Source organism: Lathyrus oleraceus, chromosome 7, assembly GCF_024323335.1.
Source record: "Lathyrus oleraceus cultivar Zhongwan6 chromosome 7, CAAS_Psat_ZW6_1.0, whole genome shotgun sequence".
NCBI classification, from domain to species: Eukaryota; Viridiplantae; Streptophyta; class Magnoliopsida; order Fabales; family Fabaceae; genus Lathyrus; species Lathyrus oleraceus.
Window position 1 is genome coordinate 7,585,440 of NC_066585.1, and position 25,942 is coordinate 7,611,381.

Genomic DNA, 25,942 nt, shown 5'->3' on the forward strand with positions numbered 1-25,942 from the left:
GTAGGAATTAGAGGTAGAAAGGTTAGCAATTTGTGAAATCGAAAGTGTATGATTCGTGTTAGATGATATGAATGAATTGGGTGTAAAATTTGGACTGTAGAAGGTTGAATTGGATGGATCTCGTAGCAGAGAAAGCCATTGCAGATCTGGGAATTCTGGTTTCTGGTCATACGCGTATGGCACTAGGCAATACGCGTATGAGATGGCATGGTACGCGTATGGCACTAGGCAATACGCGTATGGATGAGGAAGATGATGTTTTGAACGTGAAAATTGTCTTTGTTGGTACGCGTATGAGGATGTGGTACGCGTAGCATACGCGTATGGGCATGGGCAATACGCGTATGGACTTGGTCAGACATGGGCAATACGCGTATGGGCATAGGCAATACGCGTATGGGCAGATTTGTGATTTTCCTGAACTGTTGTTGTGCAGTTTTTGGTTGTTTAGGCTGAGTGATGTACTTAGCTGAGGTATGATATTGTAGGGATCATTTCCCGTGGTTTTAAGTAGTATAGGTATTAGTAGAGTGTGCTGATACTATGATTGATTATGTGACATGATATGATATGCATGTGTAATGAATGTGTTGATGATATGTGATGGTATACATGATGTTGTGAATGTATGCATTGTGAATAGACTGTTTTATGGCTTAGAGTGTGAGCATATGTCTATTCTTGAATTGTTGTTGATGTTGCATTGCTAGGTGATTAGCATGCATATGTGGCCTTTATGGTGGTAGCTAATTCCCATGGCGAGGAATTAGTGATGTTAGTCATTTTGGACTGTTGTTGATGTTTGCATGCTAGGTGATTTAGCGTGCATAGCATGGCCCTTTGGGGGTGGTAGCTAATTCCCATGGTGAGGGATTAGTGATGTGAGTCACCATGTCTCAAATGAGTGGGACTAGTGAGCTTGGTAGCCGTACCTGGATTTGGTCGGTGAGGTTGAACTATATGTTCACAAATAGTCGGTACCGCATGCATGGAGTCTCATTGCATAATATATGTATGTATGGCGTATAATATGAATGGATGTATTCCAATATTATACGTGTGTTTTATGGTTGTTTTGAGTTGAGTATGATGATGGGGATGATTATGAGTTGATATTGCCGTTGCTGAATATGTGTAATCTGATTAGGGTGATGATATGTGTTATATTACTTAGCATTACATGATATTTTATAATGCTTATTATATCGATTGAAGGACTCACCCTTACAACTATGTTTTCAGGTAACGGGCAATGATTGAATAGAAGCTAGTCCTGGGAGTCTAGTGTAGTCCATTAGCGGGTCATGCTCTGGTAGATGTAACATCGAGATAGGATGTTTTACTATGTTTTCTTTTGGTTGTTGAACAACTTTACATGTAATGTAGTACATGAATTGAATGTTGTTATTTTGTATCCGCTGCGAATTATGCAAAAGTGTCTTATTTGATTAAATAAATGAGCATGACAGGATATTTTGATGATTGGTGTGAAATGATTGTGTGACACCCTTCGGGGCATAATTACTCTGATTGATATTTTTATTATTTTAAATAAATGTTTGGGGTATTTTAGAAGGGTGTTACATTAGTGGTATCAGAGCATAGTCGGTCGAGTCGAGTCGTAATTATTCTGTTCCCCTGTACGGGATAGGTGTTGAGTAACCCTATCAGTACTTATTGTTTTAGTTTGTTGGGTTTTCAGAATAGAGATGGCTGGAAGAGGCAGAGATGACGCTGCGATTGCTGAGGCTCTGGGTATGCTGGCTGGAGTACTTGGAGGAAATCCGAATGTTGTGGGAATGGGAGCTGCTCGTCAACTGAGTGAGTTCCAGAAGAACAATCCTCCAATGTTCAAGGGAGCATACGATCCAGATGGTGCTCAGAAGTGGTTGAAGGAGATTGAGAGGATCTTCCGAGTGACTGAGTGTGCCGAGAACCAGAAGGTCAGGTTCGGTACGCATATGCTGTCAGAGGAAGCTGATGATTGGTGGGTTGCTACCCGCACTGAGTTGGAATCTGCTGGAAATGCTGAGATCACTTGGGCTGTGTTCAGGGAGAGATTCCTGAGGAAGTATTTTCCAGAGGATGTTAGAGGAAAGAAAGAGATAGAGTTCTTGGAATTGAAGCAGGGCAATCGGTCTGTTACTGAGTATGCTGCTAAGTTCACGGAGCTGTCAAAGTATTATACTCCCTATAATGAGGCTGTTGGGGAATTTTCGAAATGTGTGAAGTTTGAGAACGGGTTGCGTCCCGAGATCAAACAAGCTATTGGATATCAGCGAATCAGAGTGTTTTCTGATTTGGTTGACTGTTGCAGGATTTTCGAACAGGATACCAAGGCCAGAGCTGAGAGCTATCAGCAGAGGGTTGATAGGAAAGGTAAGAATCAGATTGACCGTGGAAAACCGTATGCAGCTGGCAAAGGTTTTCAGAGACAGAGTGGGATGAAGAGGCCTAGTGGGGGAGACTCCAGTGCCCCTGCTAAGTGTTACAGATGTGGTCAGGCTGGACACCGTTTCCATGAGTGTACCAGTGCTGAGAAGAAGTGTTTCAAGTGTGGAAAAGGTGGTCACTTGGCTGCAGAGTGCCGGTTGAAGACTATGACTTGTTTCAACTGTGGAGAGGTGGGTCATATCAGTCCACAGTGTCCTAAGCCGAAGAAAGAGAATCAGTCGGGAGGCAAGGTCTTTGCTTTATCGGGTTCTGAGACTTCTGCAGATGATCGTTTGATCCGAGGTACGTGTTATATTAATGGCTTTCCTCTTGTAGCTATTATTGACACAGGTGCTACTCATTCCTTTATATCTTTGGATTGTGCTGTGAAACTTAAGTTAGAGATATCTGAGATGTATGGTAGTATGGTGATTGATACTCCTGCAAAGGGTTCAGTGACTACTACTTCAGTTTGCTTGAGTTGTCCTTTGAGTATTTTTGGTAGAGATTTTGGGATAGACCTTGTGTGTCTTCCACTAGTGCAGATTGATGTTATCCTGGGTATGAACTGGTTGGTGTTTAACCGAGTCTATATCAACTGTTTTGACAAGACTGTGATTTTTCCTGAGATGGAGGAAGGAGAGAGTTTGTTTCTATCAACGAGGCAGGTGAATGAGGAAGTGGCAGATGGGGCAGAGTTGTTTATGCTGTTAGCGACTTTGGAGGCTAAAGATAAACTGATGATTGGCGAGCTAGCTGTGGTGTGCGATTTTCCTGATGTGTTTCCAGAAGAGGTGAATGAATTGCCGCCAGAGCGTGAAGTTGAGTTCTCGATTGATTTGGTACCTGGTACTAGACCGATATCGATGGCTCCATATCGTATGTCTGCTGTTGAGTTAGCTGAATTGAAGAGTCAGCTGGAAGATCTGTTGGATAAGAAATTTATTCGTCCGAGTGTGTCACCGTGGGGTGCACCAGTGTTATTGGTTAAGAAGAAGGAAGGTACTATGAGGTTGTGTGTGGACTACAGGCAACTGAATAAAGTGACGATCAAGAATCGGTATCCTCTACCGAGGATTGATGATTTGATGGATCAGTTGGTTGGTGCAAGTGTGTTCAGCAAGATAGATTTGAGGTCGGGATATCATCAGATACGTGTGAAAACTGAGGATATTCAGAAGACTGCTTTCAGAACGAGGTATGGACATTATGAGTATTCTGTAATGCCTTTTGGTGTGACTAATGCGCCTGGAGTATTTATGGAGTATATGAATAGGATTTTCCACCCGTACCTAGATAAGTTTGTTGTGGTGTTTATTGATGATATTTTGGTGTATTCGAAATCTGAAGAAGAACATGCTGAGCATTTGAGAGTGGTTTTAGGAGTTCTACGAGAAAAGAAGCTATTTGCTAAACTGTCAAAGTGTGAATTTTGGTTAGAAGAGGTTAGTTTTCTTGGTCATGTGATTTCAAGAGGTGGTGTTGTTGTTGATCCTTCTAAGATAGAAGCGGTGTCCAAGTGGGAAGCTCCGAAGTCTGTTGCTGAGATTCGAAGTTTTCTTGGTTTGGCTGGTTATTATAGGAAGTTCATTGAGGGATTTTCTAAGTTGGCGTTACCGTTGACGATGTTGACTAGAAAGGGGCAAGCGTTTGTTTGGGATTCAAAATGTGAAGAAGGTTTCCAAGAGTTAAAGAGAAGGTTAACTACTGCTCCTATTCTGATATTACCGAGTCCGTCGGAACCATTTGAGGTTTACTGTGATGCTTCATTGTTGGGTTTGGGTGGTGTATTGATGCAGAATAAGCAGGTTATAGCTTATGCTTCGAGACAACTGCGGGTTCATGAGAGGAACTATCCGACGCACGATTTAGAGTTGGCAGCTGTGGTATTTGTTCTGAAATTATGGAGGCATTACTTGTATGGATCAAGATTTGAGGTTTTCAGTGACCATAAGAGTTTAAAGTATTTGTTTGATCAGAAAGAGCTGAATATGAGACAGAGGAGATGGTTAGAGTTTCTGAAGGATTATGACTTTGGTTTGAATTACCATCCGGGTAAAGCAAATGTAGTGGCTGATGCATTGAGCCGGAAGTCGTTGCATATGTCTATGTTAATGGTTAAAGAATTGGATTTAATTGAGCAGTTCAGAGACTTGAGTTTGGTGTGTGAGAGTACTCACAATAGTGTTAAATTGGGAATGTTGAAGTTAACGAGTGGTATTCTGGACGAGATTAGAGAGGGTCAGAAATCCGATGTGCTTTTGGTTGATAAGTTGACTCTAGTGAATCAAGGTCAAGGTGGTGAATTCAGAGTTGATGAGAATGGTGTTTTGAGATTTGGTAATCGGGTGTGTATTCCGGATGTTACCGAACTTAAGAGGAGTATTCTTGAGGAAGGACATCGTAGTGGCCTGAGTATTCATCCTGGAGCTACGAAGATGTATCATGATTTGAAAAAGTTATTTTGGTGGCCGGGAATGAAAAGAGAAATAGCGAGTTTTGTTTATTCTTGTTTGACTTGCCAGAAGTCGAAGATTGAGCATCAGAAGCCGTCTGGGTTGATGCAACCGTTGACTATTCCAGAGTGGAAGTGGGATAGTATCAGTATGGATTTTGTTTCGGGTTTACCGAGGACAAGTAGGAATTTCGAAGCTATTTGGGTGATTGTTGATAGATTGACGAAATCGGCTCATTTCATTCCGATCAGAATGAATTATCCGTTAGAGAGATTAGCTGAGTTGTATATTGAGAAGATTGTAAGTTTGCATGGTATTCCGTCGAGTATTGTTTCGGACAGAGATCCTAGATTTACATCGAAGTTCTGGGAAGGTTTGCAGAGGGCTTTGGGAACTAAGCTAAGATTGAGTTCTGCATATCATCCGCAGACTGATGGTCAGACTGAGAGGACGATTCAGTCACTAGAGGATCTTTTGAGAGCTTGTGTTTTGGAAAAGGGAGGTTCTTGGGATTGTTATTTACCTTTGATTGAGTTCACCTACAACAATAGTTTTCATTCGAGCATTGGTATGGCACCGTTTGAAGCTTTGTATGGTAGGAGATGTCGGACACCTTTATGTTGGTATGAGTCCGGTGAGAGTGCTGTGGTCGGACCGGAGATTGTTCAACAAACTACGGAAAAGATTAAGATGATTCAGGAGAAGATGAGAACTGCTCAGAGTCGTCAGAAGAGTTATCATGATAAGAGGAGGAAGTCACTTGAGTTCCAAGAGGGAGATCATGTGTTTCTTCGTGTTACTCCGATAACGGGTGTTAGTCGAGCTTTGAAGTCGAAGAAGTTGACACCTCGTTTTATTGGTCCTTATCAGATTTTGGAGAGGATAGGGGAGGTAGCCTATCGTATCGCTTTACCGCCGTCGCTTGCGAATTTGCATGAGGTTTTTCATGTGTCTCAGTTGAGGAGGTACATTCATGATCCGTCGCATGTAGTCCAAGTAGATGATGTACAGGTGAGAGATAACCTGACTGTTGAAACATCACCTATAAGGATCAAGGATCGAGAGTTGAAGCGGTTGCGGGGTAAAGAGATTGCTTTGGTAAAGGTAGCTTGGGGAGGACCAGCAGGTGGCAATGTAACTTGGGAACTTGAGAGTCAGATGAAGGAGTCTTATCCAGAGTTGTTCACTTGAGGTATGTTTTCGAGGACGAAAACTCTTTTAGTGGGGGAGAGTTGTAACACCCCAATAAAATAAAATAATTATTTAAATTGAGTTAATAGTATATTATTAATTTAATTAAATAATTGGATTATTATTATTGGATTATTTTTACTATTATTATTGGAATAAAAGTAGAAATCAGTAAAAAGGTCCCATTTGGTAAAAAGGTTTATTTTTCACGTGAAAAGGAAAAAGAGACAGAAAAGTGGAAAAGGGCAAAGCGAACCAGAGAACAAGGGTTGAAGGAAGGAAAAGCTAGGAGCTCCGAGATTTGCCGGATTAACTCAGGTAAGGGGGGTTTATCATCGATTAATGGGTATTATGGGATAATATGTGATGGGTAGTGAGAAACCATGAATTTGCCTCTGATTGAATGATGTATGATGAATTTGTGAACTTTTGGGATGAACGAAATTTGGATTATAATTGAAGAAATTCGTAGGAATTAGAGGTAGAAAGGTTAGCAATTTGTGAAATCGAAAGTGTATGATTCGTGTTAGATGATATGAATGAATTGGGTGTAAAATTTGGACTGTAGAAGGTTGAATTGGATGGATCTCGTAGCAGAGAAAGCCATTGCAGATCTGGGAATTCTGGTTTCTGGTCATACGCGTATGGCACTAGGCAATACGCGTATGAGATGGCATGGTACGCGTATGGCACTAGGCAATACGCGTATGGATGAGGAAGATGATGTTTTGAACGTGAAAATTGTCTCTGTTGGTACGCGTATGAGGATGTGGTACGCGTAGCATACGCGTATGGGCATGGGCAATACGCGTATGGACTTGGTCAGACATGGGCAATACGCGTATGGGCATAGGCAATACGCGTATGGGCAGATTTGTGATTTTCCTGAACTGTTGTTGTGCAGTTTTTGGTTGTTTAGGCTGAGTGATGTACTTAGCTGAGGTATGATATTGTAGGGATCATTTCCCGTGGTTTTAAGTAGTATAGGTATTAGTAGAGTGTGCTGATACTATGATTGATTATGTGACATGATATGATATGCATGTGTAATGAATGTGTTGATGATATGTGATGGTATACATGATGTTGTGAATGTATGCATTGTGAATAGACTGTTTTATGGCTTAGAGTGTGAGCATATGTCTATTCTTGAATTGTTGTTGATGTTGCATTGCTAGGTGATTAGCATGCATATGTGGCCTTTATGGTGGTAGCTAATTCCCATGGCGAGGAATTAGTGATGTTAGTCATTTTGGACTGTTGTTGATGTTTGCATGCTAGGTGATTTAGCGTGCATAGCATGGCCCTTTGGGGGTGGTAGCTAATTCCCATGGTGAGGGATTAGTGATGTGAGTCACCATGTCTCAAATGAGTGGGACTAGTGAGCTTGGTAGCCGTACCTGGATTTGGTCGGTGAGGTTGAACTATATGTTCACAAATAGTCGGTACCGCATGCATGGAGTCTCATTGCATAATATATGTATGTATGGCGTATAATATGAATGGATGTATTCCAATATTATACGTGTGTTTTATGGTTGTTTTGAGTTGAGTATGATGATGGGGATGATTATGAGTTGATATTGCCGTTGCTGAATATGTGTAATCTGATTAGGGTGATGATATGTGTTATATTACTTAGCATTACATGATATTTTATAATGCTTATTATATCGATTGAAGGACTCACCCTTACAACTATGTTTTCAGGTAACGGGCAATGATTGAATAGAAGCTAGTCCTGGGAGTCTAGTGTAGTCCATTAGCGGGTCATGCTCTGGTAGATGTAACATCGGGATGGGATGTTTTACTATGTTTTCTTTTGGTTGTTGAACAACTTTACATGTAATGTAGTACATGAATTGAATGTTGTTATTTTGTATCCGCTGCGAATTATGCAAAAGTGTCTTATTTGATTAAATAAATGAGCATGACAGGATATTTTGATGATTGGTGTGAAATGATTGTGTGACACCCTTCGGGGCATAATTACTCTGATTGATATTTTTATTATTTTAAATAAATGTTTGGGGTATTTTAGAAGGGTGTTACACGTGTGACCAAAACTTTGTCCAGAAAGAACACTATTTAATCCTTTCTAATGCGCACAACAAACTAATGCTTAAGCCTCCGCCGAGAGTAGACAAGCCAGCGTTTAGCCTTTAAAACGCGATCTAAACAATTGTTCGATAAAAGACACCAACCAACCGTAGTTCCCGAACTACGAATGCTCTGATTTCCTTATTTAAGGATACGTAGGCAGGAGATTGATGTATCTTCGCGAGCACACTAATAAAAAACCTCCCCTTTTCCCTTTCTGAGGTTCCCATAAATTTCTATTTTTATAACCCAAAGATAACAAACAAACATAAATTAACACACGAAATGCAAATTAGAACTAAAAGGTTCCCGTTGAGTACAACGGACGTAAGGGGTGCTAATACCTTCCCCTTACGTAATCCACTCCCGAACCCGAATATGGTTGCGACGACCATCATTCCATTTCCTAAAGGTTTTATCGATATTTTCCTATCCCTTTATTGGGATAAATAAAGTTCGGTGGCGACTCTGTTCGAACGTAATTTTTTCCGCGACCATCGCGAGGAATCGTATTTTTCGAGATGCGACAGATGGCGACTCTGCTGGGGACATTAGCTCCAAGCAAAAGAGAGTGAAGCCTAATTTAGTTCAATTTCTGTATTGTGTGTTAACCTTGTTTGTTTATCTGTTATTTTTTTTATTCTGCTATTATTATTCTGTCATAATTATTATATTGTGATTTATTGACTATGTCTTATTTGGGGTTCTCTGGTTGGTAATACTTTGTGAGATAGGCTCTCAACCCGAGTCTGAGAAAAACCATAAGTTTAAGTTGGTGGTTGCATAGTGGGCGCCCACAAGGAGTCTTCCTTGTTGGGAAGAAACGAAGACCCCGCCTAGAGGAGATTCTCTTGAGATATTATTTTCCGACGAGTCTTCGTCACGACGATAGTATTTTCAAGTTGGATCAATGACTCTAGGGACTTTTTAACCCATTATATCTGGTGGTTATGTAGTATTAACCTACGAAGTTTCAGACTTGTTAGGTTAATACGAAAGCCCCAATCAGATGAGATCCCTTGGACGTATTACTATCTTACAGTAATATTTCCAACCTCGATCTATGACTCTGAGAACCTTGTTAGAACCCTGGACTCGAGAGTCATGTAGTAGAATCCTCATGGAGTTTTCCTTGTTGGGATAATACAAAGACCTCACCTAGACGAGATCTTCTTAAGGATATTATTGTCCGACGAGTCTTCGTCACGACAATGACGTTCTTAGGAAATATTTGTGACTCTAGGAACCTACCAGCTGTAGAGCCTACCCATGGGGTTTCATTATTCAAAGATACCTGTCATTCACCCATTATTCAGATCCATCTGAGAACACCTTGAACTTGTGATCCTAAACATGTCACTACACTCATACACATATCATTGCATTTGCATTCATCATCATACATTTCATATCATTTTTCACCAAAAATAAATACAAAAAAAACTCATTTGTCCTTCGTCCATAACCTGCAGTTGATTTCCCGATACTCATATCAGACTTGAAGTAGCTCTTGAAAGATTATGGATCCATTGGATCAAAGTCACATTGCATTAAGAGGAGATGTTGACTTGATGAAAAACCAGCTAGACCAACTTGTGGAAGCTATGATAGTTTTAGCAAAGAAGGAAGACAACATTCAGCAGACTGCAGTTGTTGAGAATGTTATGCTAGCTACAGTAAATGGGCTTACCCAACCTCAGCTTGTGCAAACCCCAGTTGATAACTCTACTGTACTCTACTGTTCAGACAGGAAGACATCCTCAACACTAGCAATCGTTGGACTGATTTGTTTCTATTTTTGCATTTGTAGTTTCTTTGTTGTTAAAAGCTGCTTGTGTTTAAACATTGTTGTTTTTAATGGTAATATTGATGAAGTAATGATGCATGTTTTGAATTAATTATCTCGCATCCGCTCATTTTTTCTTCTCTTATATCAAAAACAAAAAATACATCAGTGTTTCTCCCATTCACTTTTCTTTATCATAACTTTTGTTTTAGCAAAGATTTGAGGGAGGATGACGAAAATAAAATACCCATAGTTGCTGACTGTATGCTTTCGGATAAAATCCTACTGATGATGTACATGCATTGTTTCAAATCCCCAAACACTGGAGAGATAAGAAGTTAATCCCTAGTCAACCACTTCGAGCCTAGAAGTAGGCGTTTCTTTCGGATCTAAAAAAACCTTACATTAAACCTGGGGCAGGGTAGTGTTCAGTTAATCTAACTACACACTCGGATTATAAGACGAAATATCCTGTCTAAGGATCAATCACATGATATTCTTCGCACACATCCTGAAGTGTCGAGGGAACCTTGCAAAATCCAAAAGTTATGTTGGTTGTTCTCCGAATGACCAATGACTTGGTAGTCATAATTTTCCAAAAAAAATCAAAGAAAGAGCCCGCTAAGTCGAATACCCAAAAAGGAGACTTAGGCAAAAACCGGGGCAATCCCGACGGACTAAAGCTTCAAAAAGCGGTCCAAGCAAAAGTTAGGGATCAAAACAAAAATCAAAGGAGGTCACGAAAACCCTCAACAAAATAAAAACAAGATTTAGTGACCACCATATCAAGAATCAAAGGGTCACCAATATCCATGAAGAGCAAAATAAAATGACTGTCATTTCAAAAAGATCTTACACTGCTGAAATCTCGTAAGAGTAAGTGTGTGTCGAATTAATTGAATGTAGGATTGGAGATCATCGTGAAGAATGGGTGGGTTAAAACAAAACTTCGAGCCTCATATCCTTTGTTTCAATAACCATGAACCAAGCCACGCTACAACCCTCAAAAGACCTAATTGAGGTACGGTTATTTCCGAAAGCATATTACAGCAAAATTGCGTAAACTGACTCCTAAAGATTTGCTAATATTCAACATCAATGTCATTATTCTCGTTGTGTCTTTCACACTTTAAATTGCTAAATCAGCATTACATCTGGACTCATGGTCTACTCGTCACACACTATCACATCATTTCAATAATAAGTCTTTTCAAAACCTGCATAAGTATCACATTAAAATTACCATTTCTGAACAAACAATTTTAACTGCAAGACAATACTTGACGTCAGGGAAATTCCAACAATAAGGAACAATCAGAGGAACTTGGACATTCGTTAGTGCTGACCCGAATCAAGACTACCTCACAACCTATGAATCCGAGACATGTCGCCTAAACATCAGTTGGTCATAGGAAGATTACTCCAAGAAATTGGTCAGTCTTAAACAGTCTCCAACATCTGTTAATAAATGTGCAAATCATTTCAAGAATCAGTTGATCCAGAGCAAATCATCTCAGGACTCTATTAACTAGGGGCAGATCACCTAGAGGTTCTTGTGGTCAGGGGAAGACCCCTTCAATATTCAGTTAGGGTGAGTTAAGTCGCTTTAACGCTCATGTCAAGGCAAGCTACCTCAAGAGCACAAGAAAGTCAACCACTCCAAAAGTTGGTTAACCAAGGATAAATCCTTTCATGGATCAAAATTCTGGGGCAATCCATCTCTAAATTACGGTATAATTGCTTTCAAAATCCTTTCGAGGGAAACAGTTTGCATAGACCCATCACATTGGGGAAAGATGAGCCATACAGGAGCGAGTCCTCTCCATGTTTCAAGCAGTTCAAGCAAAAGCTTTTTTCGCAAGTCAGCAAATGCAGAGTTCAAGATGAGTGTCGGGGAATCATGTTATCACCCCCATCCAATAACCTTTTGGCAGACAAAAGCCTTTCTGCAAAGAACCTTCTCTTCCATATCCCACGTAGGGGCATTTTGAAAGCCTTCAAATCATTACATAAATCATCATCATGCATTAGTCATGTCGCTTTGCTCTAGCATAAAGCCATGCATATCATATCATTTATCAGGCATAACCCCCCATAACATGAACCTGACATCAAAAAGCCTTGAAACACAAAACCTTTTTCAAAAGCCCAGTTCCCGTCTGGCAATTTATTTCAAAACCTAGTTCCCGTCTGGCAATTTATTTCAAAACCTAGTTCCCGTCTGGCAATTCATTTCAAAGTCCAGTCCTCGTCTGGCAATTTATTTCAAAGTCCAGTTCCCGTCTGGCAACTTATTTCCAAAGCCCAGTTCCCGTCTGGCAAACCTTTTTCAAAAATACCAGTTCTCGTCTGGTAAATTATCTCTTAATACCAGTTCTCGTCTGGTAGGTCACTTATTTCGATACCAGTTCTTGTCTGGTAGTCAATTATTTTCACCAGTTCTCGTCTGGTAACCTATTTTAAAAAAGTCAGTTCCCGTCTGACAAACAAAAACAAATTCAGTCCCGTCTGACATTTCAATTATTTTCACCAGTTCGCGTCTGGTAACATACCCTTCGAGTGTTGTCCTCATCTGGCAGTTCAATCTCCTTCACCAGTTCTCATCTGGAAGTTCCCATTTAAAGTCCAACCTCATTGGCAATCAAGAATTAAACCCTACAAAAACATCCAATTACCCAGTTGCATTCCCACATGCATCACACGAATCATCCATACATGGTTTTCCTACCAAGCAGAAAATTCAAAAAAACACAATCATATCAATCATCAACATACTTATGCATAACCTTATACAAAATAAAAATCATTCGCATTCCTACATGCACAACCAAATATCCCCAGCAATTGCATACTTGCATACATCCCATGTATCATCCCATGCATGGAAATCCTACCTAAAGTGGGACATCATACAAAAATCAAATATAAAATGTCTGGATCCAAGGTCCTTCATGTATATCTTGGACATTCCTCATTCCAAATGAAGTTATTACCCTGCATATGCTCGTAGGGTTATTTCTCAGCAAATCATTTTTCAACTTTTTTTAATAATGATATTCCCAGCAATTTTCTTTACAATCATCGCTCCCCAAGCAGAGGTTATCCTAAAAAGTCTCTTATGAGCTTTTTCCCCTGCAGAGCATTTCCAATATGTCTCCCTCAAAAGGAGTATTTTCTTAAAAATTCCCCCAACAGACGAATATTTGAGATACTGCTTCATTTATCTGAAGAATCTCATTTCTCTGTTTGAGATATTGCTTCATCAATTTGAAGAATCTCATTTGTTTTCTAGAGATACTGCTCTAAGTATCCTCGGAGAGTCTTAAATTCAATTAAGGTATCATTCCCTTGTTCGGAATGTCTTAATTCTATCATATAAGATGCTGCTTCGACTCGATACAGAGAGTCTCATTTTTACTGTTTGAGATGCTGCTTCATCAATATGAAGAGTCTCATTTCAGATTCTTTTTTAGAGATACTGCTCTAATATCCTCGGAGAGTCTTAGATTCAATTAAGGTATTTTTCCCTTGCTGGAATATCTTAATTCTATCATATAAGATGCTGTTTCGACTTGATACAGAGAATCTCGTTTTTACTGTTTGAGATACTGCTTCATCAATATGAAGAGTCTCATTTCAGATTTATTTTAGAGATACTGCTCTAAGTATCCTCGGAGAGTCTTAGATTCAATTAAGGTATTTTTCCCCTGCTGGAAAATCTTAATTCTATCGTATAAGATGCTGCTTCGACTCGATACAGAGAATCTCATTTTTACTGTTTGAGATACTGCTTCATCAATATGAAGAGTCTCATTTCAGAATTTTTTAGAGATACTGCTCTAATATCCTCGGAGAGTCTTAGATTCAATTAAGGTATTTTTTCCCTTGTTGGAATATCTTAATTCTATCATATAAGATGCTGCTTCGACTCGATACAGAGAATCTCACTTTTACTGTTTGAGATGCTGCTTCATCAATATGAAGAGTCTCATTTCAGAATTTTTTAGAGATACTGCTCTAAGTATCCTCGGAGAGTCTTAGATTCAATTAAGGTATCTTTCCCTTGTTGGAATATCTTAATTCTATCATATAAGATGCTGCTTCGACTCGATACAGAGAATCTCACTTTTACTGTTTGAGATGCTGCTTCATCAATATGAAGAGTCTCATTTCAGGTTTTTTTAGAGATACTGCTCTAATATCCTCGAAGAGTCTTAGATTCAATTAAGATATTTTTTTGCCTTGCTGGAACATCTTAATTCTATCATATAAGATGCTGCTTCGACTCGATACAGAGAATCTCACTTTTACTGTTGAGATGCTGCTTCATCAATATGAAGAGTCTCATGCCAGATTTTCTTTAAACTGCTAGCATCCTGGAAAACTCTTGAGATTTAGCTAGGGATGTCATTCTATTACTAACATATCTCGACCATAACGTCCAAGATATTGTTCTGACAATTCCCAGAAAGTCTTGGCTGTTTCATTTTACTTTAGGATAACGTCTCTCACTATTTCTCACTGCATTTTCTTCCTTGCATTTCAAAGGACAAAATTTGGGTCTTTTCGTATTTAATTACCTTCCACTACGAATGTATGAAGACTGTTGTCGTTCTTACCTTCTAGTTCAAGATAATGAAATAGGGGCAGCTGTCATACCCCAATTTTGTCCGGCCATTTTGGTTTAATCCATGAGATTTCTTTGTTTCAAAAGTCCCATATTTAGAATTTGCATTTTTTAGAAACATGTATGTGTTTTTTTTTAAAATTAAAAGTCCCATGTTTAGATTTTTTGTATTTTAAATAGAATTGTGTTTTTTTTAATTTAAAAGTCCCATGTTTAGATTTTTTGTATTTAAAATAGAATTGTGTTTTTTTTAAATTAAAAGTCTCATGTTTAGATTTTTTGTATTTAAAATAGAATTATGTTTTTTTAAATTAAAAGTCCCATGTTTAAATTTTTTGTATTTAAAATAGAATTGTGTTTTTTTTTAAAATTAAAAGTCTCATGTTTAGATTTTTTTTGTATTTAAAATAGAATTGTATTTTTTTTTAGTCATTATACTTAAATTATAAATTTGTTTTTTAAATTAAGTCATTATACTTAAATTAGAAATTTGTTGTTTTTAAAATTAAGTCATTATACTTAAATTAGAAATTTGTTGTTTTTAAAATTAAGTCATTATACTTAAGTTGGAAATTTGTTGTTTTTTTAAAAAAAGTTGAAATTGACTAGCACAAATAAATATTGAGTTAAATTTTTTTATTTAAAAAAAGAGCTTAAAAGATAATTACATAATTAAAATTTAATTCAAAAAAATTCCTAATAATCCAAAACAATTGCATAACTGGCCAAAAAGAGAAATTCCAAATTAAAGTTTGTACATGTTACAAGCAATCCCTAAGTTCATAATCCAAAAGGTCTCTGTTACATCAGAAATAATTTTATTAAAAAATTGGAACAAGACACAGTAGTTTGAGGCAAATTTCACAGACTCTTCCAAAAGCTCTTTTGAAAGTTCCCAATTCAAAAGCAACTCTTCAGAACTTTCCCAAAAAATCTGTTGAATAATAGTGCCCCTTTTTTCAATAAATCAGCATCAACATCACTTCACCTGCAAAAAACCAATTCAAAATCAAAAAACAGCTTATTCAAAAAGCACTTTTCAAAAGCGCTTAAAAAATTGAAAAATAACTAAACAAATTACTCAGTTTGAAGCTTTATCCATAAGGTTAACATAAACATCCAAAAAGCACTTTTGGCATTAGCTTAAAACATAATAAACCAAATCCCACATAATCTGGGATGGGAAATTCAAAAAGCAAGGAGTTTCTTAAAGACTGTATCTGATCTTCAAAAATGAAAGAGGAGAGGTTAACAGGAAAACAACACAGTAAGAATTCTTCTCAAAACCTAAACAGCAACAACACAGCAAAGTAATTTTTTTTCCTCTCAAAAACAAAAACCTTAAACCAGAAATGCATAGCAAGAACAACAAACACATCAAGAACAACATATACACAACATAATTTTTTTTTCAAAAAAACCTAAAGAACATAACAACACAACAACAATAACAGAAATGCTCGGTAATCCTTCACCGACGATTCACGAATCGATCAATAATCGAAGGAGAAGAAGAGAGATAGAGTTGGGAAAGAAAAGAAATAACAGAATCATAAGAGAGAAGCGAAAAAACTCGACAATACCTTTTCGGAATTGATTCGCTTCCGCTCTTCATCTTTCAACTTGAGCATCGTCGTTCTGCATTCCATCTTCAAGCCACAACCACGACGATCTCCCACGACCCTCTCTCGATTCAGAAAAACCTAACCCGATTTCCATCCACCGTAACACCATCTTCACCGGCGTAACCTCCACCATTCCGACAACCACTTGCCGCCGCCAATAACGGCCTTCACCACCGTACTCTCGTTCACGCCGTCGTACTCTCGCTCACGCCGTTGTGGAGGTCCGCTTTTCTCCTTCTCTCATTTCCTATCCCATTTTACTCCCACTATCTGCAAACCTAATTTGTGACGTGTAACTTTGGAGTGTTTTGATATTGTTTTTTTATTTACCATCATTATTATTATTTTTATTTATTTACTTAAAATATGATAGGAAGAAGAAACACACAGGATGAGTTGATTCATTTTTATGAGTTTTGGGCCCAATCAATAGATACACCCCACTTCATTATTCATACCCCCCATACGATTGGTTCATACTGATTGTTTTAGAATGTTAATTAGAAAAATATTTTAGAATTTTTAATTTAATTTAGAATGATTTTAGAATTTAATTTTTGTTAACATTTTAGAATTTAATTAGATTTCTTTTTTAGGAATGATTGTAGATTAATTAGAATTATAAAGAGATTTAGAATTATTTTAGAATTTTAATTTAATTTAGAATGATTTTAAAATTTAATCTTTGTTAACATTTTTAGAATTTAATTAGATTTCTTTTTTAGGAATGATTGTAGATTAATTAGAATTATAAAGTGATTTAGAATTATTTTAGAATTTTTAATTTAATTTAGAATGATTTTAGAATTTAATCTTTGTTAATATTTTAGAATTTAATTAGATTTCCTTTTTAGGAATGATTGTAGATTAATTAGAATTATAAAGAGATTTAGAATTATTTTAGAATTTTAATTTAATTTAGAATGATTTTAAAATTTAATCTTTGTTAAATATTTTAGAATTTAATTAGTTTTTATTTTTATTTTTAGAAATGATTGTAAATTAATTAGAATTATAAGGTGATTTAGAATTGTTTTAGAATTTTAATTTAATTTAGAATGATTTTAGAATTTAATCTTTACTAGTATTTTAAAATTAATATTTTGGATAATAGTTTAGAATTGAGATTTTCGATTGTTTAATATTGTTTTGAGTTTTAATTTAATGATATTTTTGTTAATTGCTTAAAATTTAGTTATTTGTTTTAGATTTAACATTTTATTACAATTCTCTTGTTATTTCATGTTGATTTCAACTAACACCTAACATTTAACGATTAACTCTAATTTTTTAATTTCCGCAATTAACACCTAACTCTTTTAAATCCCGCTTCTAATATTTATTTATTTTTGCGTATTTACTTTACTTCGCTTTATGCTATATCATTGTACATTCTTCATCTCATCTTAAAATGAACCTAAAAATAATAAAGACTTAAAAATACAAAAAGATTATAATTCCCATGCCATCAATTCAAACCAATTTTTAAAACAAATAGAACTTCTCGATTCAAAGTCGAGCCCATTTTAAATGCCTTTGTAAGTCGATCGCTTGAAAAAACATCGCCATCAACCTCACATGGCTTACTCTTGGGCCTTCTTACAATGAGACCTATTCGATTTTAATTAATTCAATTCATTCACAAGAATGCAAATTTTAAAACCTCGATCCGACATCGAAAGTTAAATTAAAATACTTAATCACATCTAAACAACACTTCATTTGAAAATGAAAAAAAGGGATGGTTTTGAGTTTTCAACTCCTCTCCTCGATTATTTGAATACGAGTTTTCTTACTCGGTTAGTCAAATAGTCGTCATTTCTAATTCATTTAAGTACAAACAAATCCAATCCTTTTATAATAAGAAACCAAAAAGGGAGATAACTTTGAGTCTTCAATTTTTCTCCTCGACCATTTAAATACAAGTTCTCTTACTTGGTTATTCAAATAATTGTCATTTCTTTACAAACTTCCAAACCCGACTAAATCAAATTATTTTCATAATAAGTTAAATAAAAAGGGAGATGACTTTGAGTCTTCAACTTCTCTCCTCAATTGTTTGAATACGAGTTCTCTTACTCGGTCAGTCGAACTATTGTCATTTTTTGAAAACATATAACCTAATAAAATCATTTTCATATCAATACTATACGAAAAGGGAGATGGCCTTGAGTTTTCAATTCCTCTTCTCAAATGCTTGGATATGAGTTGTCTTACTCAACCATTCAAGTACTTGTCGTCTACGCTAAAATACGTCAACCTTATCTAATCTAGTTTTCATAAATATTCAGATGAAACAGAAAACGGTCTAGAGTCTTCTATTCCTTTTCCCGATTATTAGGATACGAGTTGTCTTACTCGACCGTCCGAGTAATCGTCATCCATTCAAAATACCTTAACTATTATCAACTCCTTTCACAATAAAGGATGAAAAGGGAGATGGTCTAGAGCCTTCGATTCCTCTCCTCGACTATTAGGATACGAGTTGTCTTACTCGAATATCCGAGTAATCGTCATCCAACAAAATATCTCAACACATCAAATCTATTTTTTCTCGCCCTCGTGCGATCGAAACCAATCAAAACATCCGACATATTAATCCAACTTGTCACCCCCGTGTGACCAAAACTTTGTCCAGAAAGAACACTATTTAATCCTTTCTAATGCGCACAACAAACTAATGCTTAAGCCTCCGCCGAGAGTAGACAAGCCAGCGTTTAGCCTTTAGAACGCGATCTAAACAATTGTTCGATAAAAGACACCAACCAACCGTAGTTCCCGAACTACGAATGCTCTGATTTCCTTATTTAAGGATACGTAGGCAGGAGATTGATGTATCTTCGCGAGCACACTAATAAAAAACCTCCCCTTTTCCCTTTCTGAGGTTCCCATAAATTTCTATTTTTATAACCCAAAGATAACAAACAAACATAAATTAACACACGAAATGCAAATTAGAACTAAAAGGTTCCCGTTGAGTACAACGGACGTAAGGGGTGCTAATACCTTCCCCTTACGTAATCCACTCCCGAACCCGAATATGGTTGCGACGACCATCATTCCATTTCCTAAAGGTTTTATCGATATTTTCCTATCCCTTTATTGGGATAAATAAAGTTCGGTGGCGACTCTGTTCGAACGTAATTTTTTCCGCGACCATCGCGAGGAATCGTATTTTTCGAGATGCGACAGATGGCGAATCTGCTGGGGACATTAGCTCCAAGCAAAAGAGAGTGAAGCCTAATTTAGTTCAATTTCTGTATTGTGTGTTAACCTTGTTTGTTTATCTGTTATTTTTTTTATTCTGCTATTATTATTCTGTCATAATTATTATATTGTGATTTATTGACTATGTCTTATTTGGGGTTCTCTGGTTGGTAATACTTTGTGAGATAGGCTCTCAACCCGAGTCTGAGAAAAACCATAAGTTTAAGTTGGTGGTTGCATAGTGGGCGCCCACAAGGAGTCTTCCTTGTTGGGAAGAAACGAAGACCCCGCCTAGAGGAGATTCTCTTGAGATATTATTTTCCGACGAGTCTTCGTCACGACGATAGTATTTTCAAGTTGGATCAATGACTCTAGGGACTTTTTAACCCATTATATCTGGTGGTTATGTAGTATTAACCTACGAAGTTTCAGACTTGTTAGGTTAATACGAAAGCCCCAATCAGATGAGATCCCTTGGACGTATTACTATCTTACAGTAATATTTCCAACCTCGATCTATGACTCTGAGAACCTTGTTAGAACCCTGGACTCGAGAGTCATGTAGTAGAATCCTCATGGAGTTTTCCTTGTTGGGATAATACGAAGACCTCACCTAGACGAGATCTTCTTAAGGATATTATTGTCCGACGAGTCTTCTTAATTGAACATTTTGGAAGCAAGATCCATCAGATTTCATGCAAATTCGAAGCTGTTGAAGTTTACATCCATTAATGGCAGTTGGAGATTCAAGCAAGATCAAGCAAGATTGAGCCTCAAACCTTCCTCCATTCCATCATATAAGAGCTAAGGATCATCTGTTTGAGCTTAGCATGGCCTGATTCGAGCAATTCCACTTCTGCATCTTCATTAAGGTCAGAATTCGATTCTCATAATTCTTGAAATGGTTGTGTGCATGTTGTAGATCCTTCATCACTGAGTACACTGAGCTTTGTATCATTAAATTTCATGAAGAAATGAGTGAGTCATGTTGGATCTAAGTTTGATAGGTGAAACTTCCCTTGCTCGAATCTTTTGATACATGTGGAATTAGGTTAAATTGAACATTGATCTGTGATGTATGTGGAAAGATGAACATGATGATGTGTTGGTTTTTGATTTCTGGACACATGTGTTCTTGAGTATGAAGAACGTGATGAATGTTGTTGAAGGAGCTAGGGTTTTATTTTCCAGAATTCGTTTGATCTTTGGCAGCGCGTTTTGCATGAGTTTCTATGTTAGTGGACATGTATTGGTCCAGCTGTAGGGGGCGTGGCATAGTGATTGGTTCAGATTGTTTCCCATTGCCACATGGACTTAAGTGAAACGGCGCGTTTCACTTATGAGCGCCCAATTCAAATAGTGGCACGGTTCGATTCTTCCATGCAGCATCATTTTCAAAGGCCTTTGCATTTTATTCCATATTATCCATCCATTCATGTATATGCCTTGTTCATGTTTTTTTAATTTTTCATTCACATACAAAATTCATAAATAAATGATGGATGATCCAAATGGCATGGGAATTTTTGCATGTTATTCCTCATGATTTCTAGTTTTTTATGACTACTTTTCCAGAAATTGTGCATGGATCAAAAATGTTTTGGCCTAGGGTTTGTTCACATGTGTGCTATCTTGTACCTTGCTTGCCATATGCTTTGTGAAATAATGAGATTTCATCCAATGCTTTTGAAACTTTGCATGCTTAAACTAGGCATCTTAATTGAAATTGTGGTGTTGAGTTTGCATTTTTAGCATTTGTGGTTGCTGAGTTATGATCCTTTGAATGTAGGTGTGACAATGTGTGTCACACCTTTGCTTGCTCAACTTGATGAATTTCTTTGCCATGCCAATTGAATGCCAAATGATGTGATTTTTTGCGTGATGCTACTTGTGGATGTTAGGAATGATCATGAATTGTCTCGGAATTTTTGGATAGCTTTCTGATTTGTTTGAGATTTTCCTTTCTGGTTGACCATTTGTGGACTTTTGGATAGTCATGAACTTCAATGATTTGTGAAATGCTTGATGTTTATCATATGAACTTGAAATTTTGCACATTGTTTCTAGACACCTTGAAGTTTGTTGTGGCTTTGATTGGAGGTCTTTATCATGTTTGGATTCTGTTTTAGGCTTGTGCTAAGTTGATGCACCAAGTTGTGTCCTATTTGAGCTTGTTTTGATTGCCTTGCTTACACTTGTCCAAATGACTTGAATTTTGGTGTGTTGATCATGTGATGTGTTCTGTTTAGCCATGAGTTTTGTTGAGATTTATTGAATCATTTTTGAATTGATGTGGATTGATTCATTCTGTTGCCTCAATGAGCTTTCAACTTGCATGCTTTGCCTTATTTGATTTGTGAAATGAATTTGGTGGATGCTATTGACATGAGACCACTTGGATATTGTTCTTAATTGATTGAGATTGATTCATGTCAATTTTCATGTTCTGTTTTGGATTATTTCTCCCACTTTGAACCTAGGCCTTGTCCTAGTGGTTTGTGCTTATGTTTGAGTTTTGTTTTCAGGACAAGAAGCATATGGCCTTGAGGAATTGATTCATTGGCTTGAGTTGCCTATTTGGTTGATGTTGACTAATCTTGAATTGTTTTGTAGGTGGCTTTTAGCTCCTTTGAGTTGAGCTTGTGGCTTGCACATTGGTGCTTGATGCCTTGCTTGTTTGTTTGTGTCCAGTTGACTGTGGACTATTAACTGTTTGTTTGACTTTTTGCTTGACTGGTGGACATTTTGGCTTCAACGGTAATCTATGCTCTACAATCTCAGAAACCCAACTAGGCATGTTGTGATAGGACCAAACAAACACATCTGAATACTCTCGGAGAAGATCAATCAACCCCTTCTTAACATCTGGACACAGGCGAGACCCAATCTTGACTTCTTTCACATCATCTTTGGAACCTAAGTTGACTAGCTCAATCTGCTCTTCGAACGGTTGAATGGTCTTTTCATCATGCTCAAGAAGACGAGATAACTCATCACTCACTTCTTCATCACTTTCCTCCTCGGCCTCAAACACAAGGAATTCAAAATTTGGAGAAGGGGGAGGATCATTGTATTCAATGGGGTTAGGAACCAACCTACATAATGATTTGGTGTTTTGATTTTAGAGAAGTGAATTTGTGACCAAATATTATGCAGATGGACAATTATATTGTTTATTTATGTTTTTTGTGATCACCATTTTCAGAATAAAGGAAAAAGTAAAAACAAAACATCATAGATGTGGATGAATAGAATTAATTTTTTTAATGATCAATTTTAAAATGACCAAACAATGTTCACTTCTCCCTTAGGAATAAGAGAAGAATTTTGAAAACATATAAAAGCAATTACTTAGATCGATGCAAAATAACAAGAATATCAACAGCAATCCAATTGTTGCAAGTCTTTCCATGCATCACAAAACTGGCCCAGTCTTCCTCTTCGCCATCCTCTAGCACAACAGCTAAGTGTTGTTCATTGCCATGAATGAACCCTCCATTACGGAAGCTAAGTTGCATATCCTCAGACCTTGCAGTTGATGAACCTTGTTGAAAGCCCAGATCGGTTCTGCCTTTGTTGTCGGAGACCTCTACCATCCGCCCCCACTGATCAACATTGCCTTCTTCAACAATCTTCTTTGCATCTTTCAATGAGGACACAAGTGCCCCAACTCTCTTTTCAGCAGCAATAGATAAGGCTTGGAACGGAGTTCCAACCTCATTCTCATCCTCAACATAAGAGAAAGATGACAGGTGGCTAACCAACAACACCTTTTCCCGCCAATAATTACAAGCTTTCCATTCTTCACAAATTTGAGCTTCTGGTGCAAATTGGAGGTAACAGCTCCTGCCTCATGGATCCATGGCCTTCCCAATAAACAACTATAGGTTAGGTGGATATCCATTACTTATAAAGTAATTTGGAAGTCACTCAGACCTATCTTAACTAGAAGGTCCACTTCACTAATAACTGTCTTGCGCGAATCGTCAAAAGCTTTGACGATTACACCGTTATACCTCATAGGTGCTCCTTGATATGATAGATTTGACAGAGTTGACTTTGGCAGCACATTCAGCGACGACCTGGTGTCAACAAGCACATTAGACAAAGCATCATCTTTGCAATTCATAGAGATATGTAAAGCCAAGTTATGATTCCTACCCTCCTTAGTGAGTTCTTCATCACAAAAGCTGAGATTGTTGTAGGAAGTGATGTTAGCCACAATATGATCGAATTGATCCACCGTAACATCATGTTCCACAAACGCTTGCTCTAGAACTCTTTGCAGTGCTTCTCTGTGCGCTTCTGAATTCATCAGCAGAGACAATACTGAAATTTTCGAGGGGGTTTGGAGCAGCTGATCCACCATATTGAACTCGCTCTTCTTTATCAGACGAAGTACCTCATCATCATCATCATTAGTATTCAAATCGCTGGATTCACCAGACTTACCCTTTGAAGCACTAACCGGATCTACAGCAGGCACTTCCACCTTCTTATCGACAACTGATTCTTCTTTATCTTTTGGGAACACCGGCCCAATCACACGACCACTGCGGGTCACCTTGGTAACATCAGCAATGCTCACTACATAGATGGTCGTAGGTAACGGGACCTCTTGACCATCCTTCAACATTGTAGCATTATACTGATATGGAACAACTTTATCAGATGAATACGGGACTGGACCCGCTAACCGTATAACTAACGGCGATACTGATCTGTTGTTGTTACTGTTACTGTTGTCGTATTGAATCACCAATCTTTCTGGTTGTTTAAAAACGGGTACTATGACATTCACATCGTCCCCTAAGTGACGGGATTGGAAGATTTGAATCATGCCTTCATCCATCAACCGCTGGATGTCCCTTTTCACTACAACGCAGCCCCTGCTGACGAGTTTCCCAATTTGAAGAATTAGAATTACGAGAATTTGTGCAAGCAGGTAATGGTTGTTTTTTGCTATCAAGATCTTTGGGATCTTGTGAAGGAGTGGGTAATGTTGCTTGTAAAAAATACAACGGATGAAGAAAAGGCTGCACAAAAATGATTGAATAAGAAAGATTATAAAGCTCTCTTTATGATCCAGCAATGCGTTGATGCAAATAATTTTGAAAAGGTCGGTGATATTGAATCAACAAAAGAAACATGAGAAATTCTGGAGAAATCATTTGGAGGCGCTGAGAAGGTGAAAGAGGTGGAAGAAAGTGAAACATAACTTAATTTTTCACTAGGGTTACGAAACTAGTGAATCAAATCAAGGTATGTGAAAAAGTATTGACATCAAGATCAATTTTTGCAAAGATCTTGAGGTCATCGGATCCAATGTTTGACCACGTGGTAGTAGTCATAAACGATTTGAAAGATTTGTCAACATTGACAAAAGAGGAACTTCAAGGGACAATCTCATGAACAAATAATGGTCGCAAGAGCTGCAAGCAAGTCGAAAAGTGACGGGGCTTTGCAAACACAGTCAGCAAGAGAAAATAAAGGTAAAGGGAAGTGGTTCGACAATAAAGGTAAATGAGACTACAACAATTCGACTAGTCGAATTCAGCAAGAAGGAGATTGGTCGAATCAGAGAAAGTCACCATACCAAAGCAACCAAAGAGATGACGTTGCATGTAGAGGAAGCATGGTGGTCGAAAACATGACAAAAGTCATATTTGGTGTTATAGTACCTCAAAAAATGAGAACATGACGCTTGCGAAGCGCAATCTCACGCTCGCGGGATGGACTAACAGAGCCGCCACCAAACTTTACTTATTCACAAAAGGGGAAAGGGAAAATATCGATAAAACCTCAAAAATGAAAGGATAAGATATGGTTATCGCAACCAAATCAGGGCTCAGGAGTCGATTACACAAGGGGAAGGTGTTAACACCCCTCACGTTCATTGTACTCAACAAGAATCATTTGATTAATTGTGTGCGTTAACGTTAACTTAGAAATGTTAGGCTTCTCAGGTTATTAAGAAAAAGATGAGGACAAAAAAGATTTATTTTTTTATTAGGGTGCCTGATGAGACTCTGAGACACCTTAAATAGACTCCAAGAAACTTGAACCCGAGAAGGAGAAGAATGACCTTCCTTTCGAATTGTCCCAAAGGGACTGAGCTAGAGAATCAGAGACGATATAGAGTTTAGTCTCTTGGATGGCCACAAAATCCAAATAATTAGAAAGAATGAGCTTCCTCACCTTCCTCCTTTTGATTCTACCTCTTAACCCCGTAATAAATTAAAAGAATAAACTAATATTTATCCATAACCCTAAACAACCGAGAAACTCTTTTCTTTTTATCTATCCTTTCCAAATCCATCACTTCTCTACCTAAGCCATATCATTCAACATAAACTCACAACCCAACTGTCTATAAAGTCTTAATAGTTTATAAGCTATAACATAATACTACCTGAATCTCCAAATATAAGTGAAACCACATTTAATAAATGTGAAAGAGAAGGAATATATGATCCTTATAAACAAACTAATAAAGAGAAACTCTAAGAATTCAATG

At 37.5% G+C, this 25,942-nt stretch overlaps 2 protein-coding genes and 1 long non-coding RNA gene across 3 annotated transcripts in view; 2 read left to right on the top strand and 1 right to left on the bottom strand.

Moving 5' to 3' along the window:
- Nucleotides 1-25,942, top strand: part of LOC127106316 (uncharacterized) — an 86,761-nt gene that overhangs the window by 57,300 nt on the left and 3,519 nt on the right. The window lies entirely within an intron of this gene.
- Nucleotides 1-25,942, top strand: part of LOC127106313 (uncharacterized) — a 69,969-nt gene that overhangs the window by 27,319 nt on the left and 16,708 nt on the right. The gene's annotated exons all lie outside the window — the stretch shown is intronic.
- On the bottom strand, nt 15,316-16,530 carry LOC127106320 (uncharacterized). Its single transcript, XR_007795329.1, has 2 exons — nt 16,177-16,530; nt 15,316-15,581 (listed from the first exon to the last, which is right to left on the bottom strand). It is a non-coding gene; the product is annotated as an uncharacterized LOC127106320 (long non-coding RNA).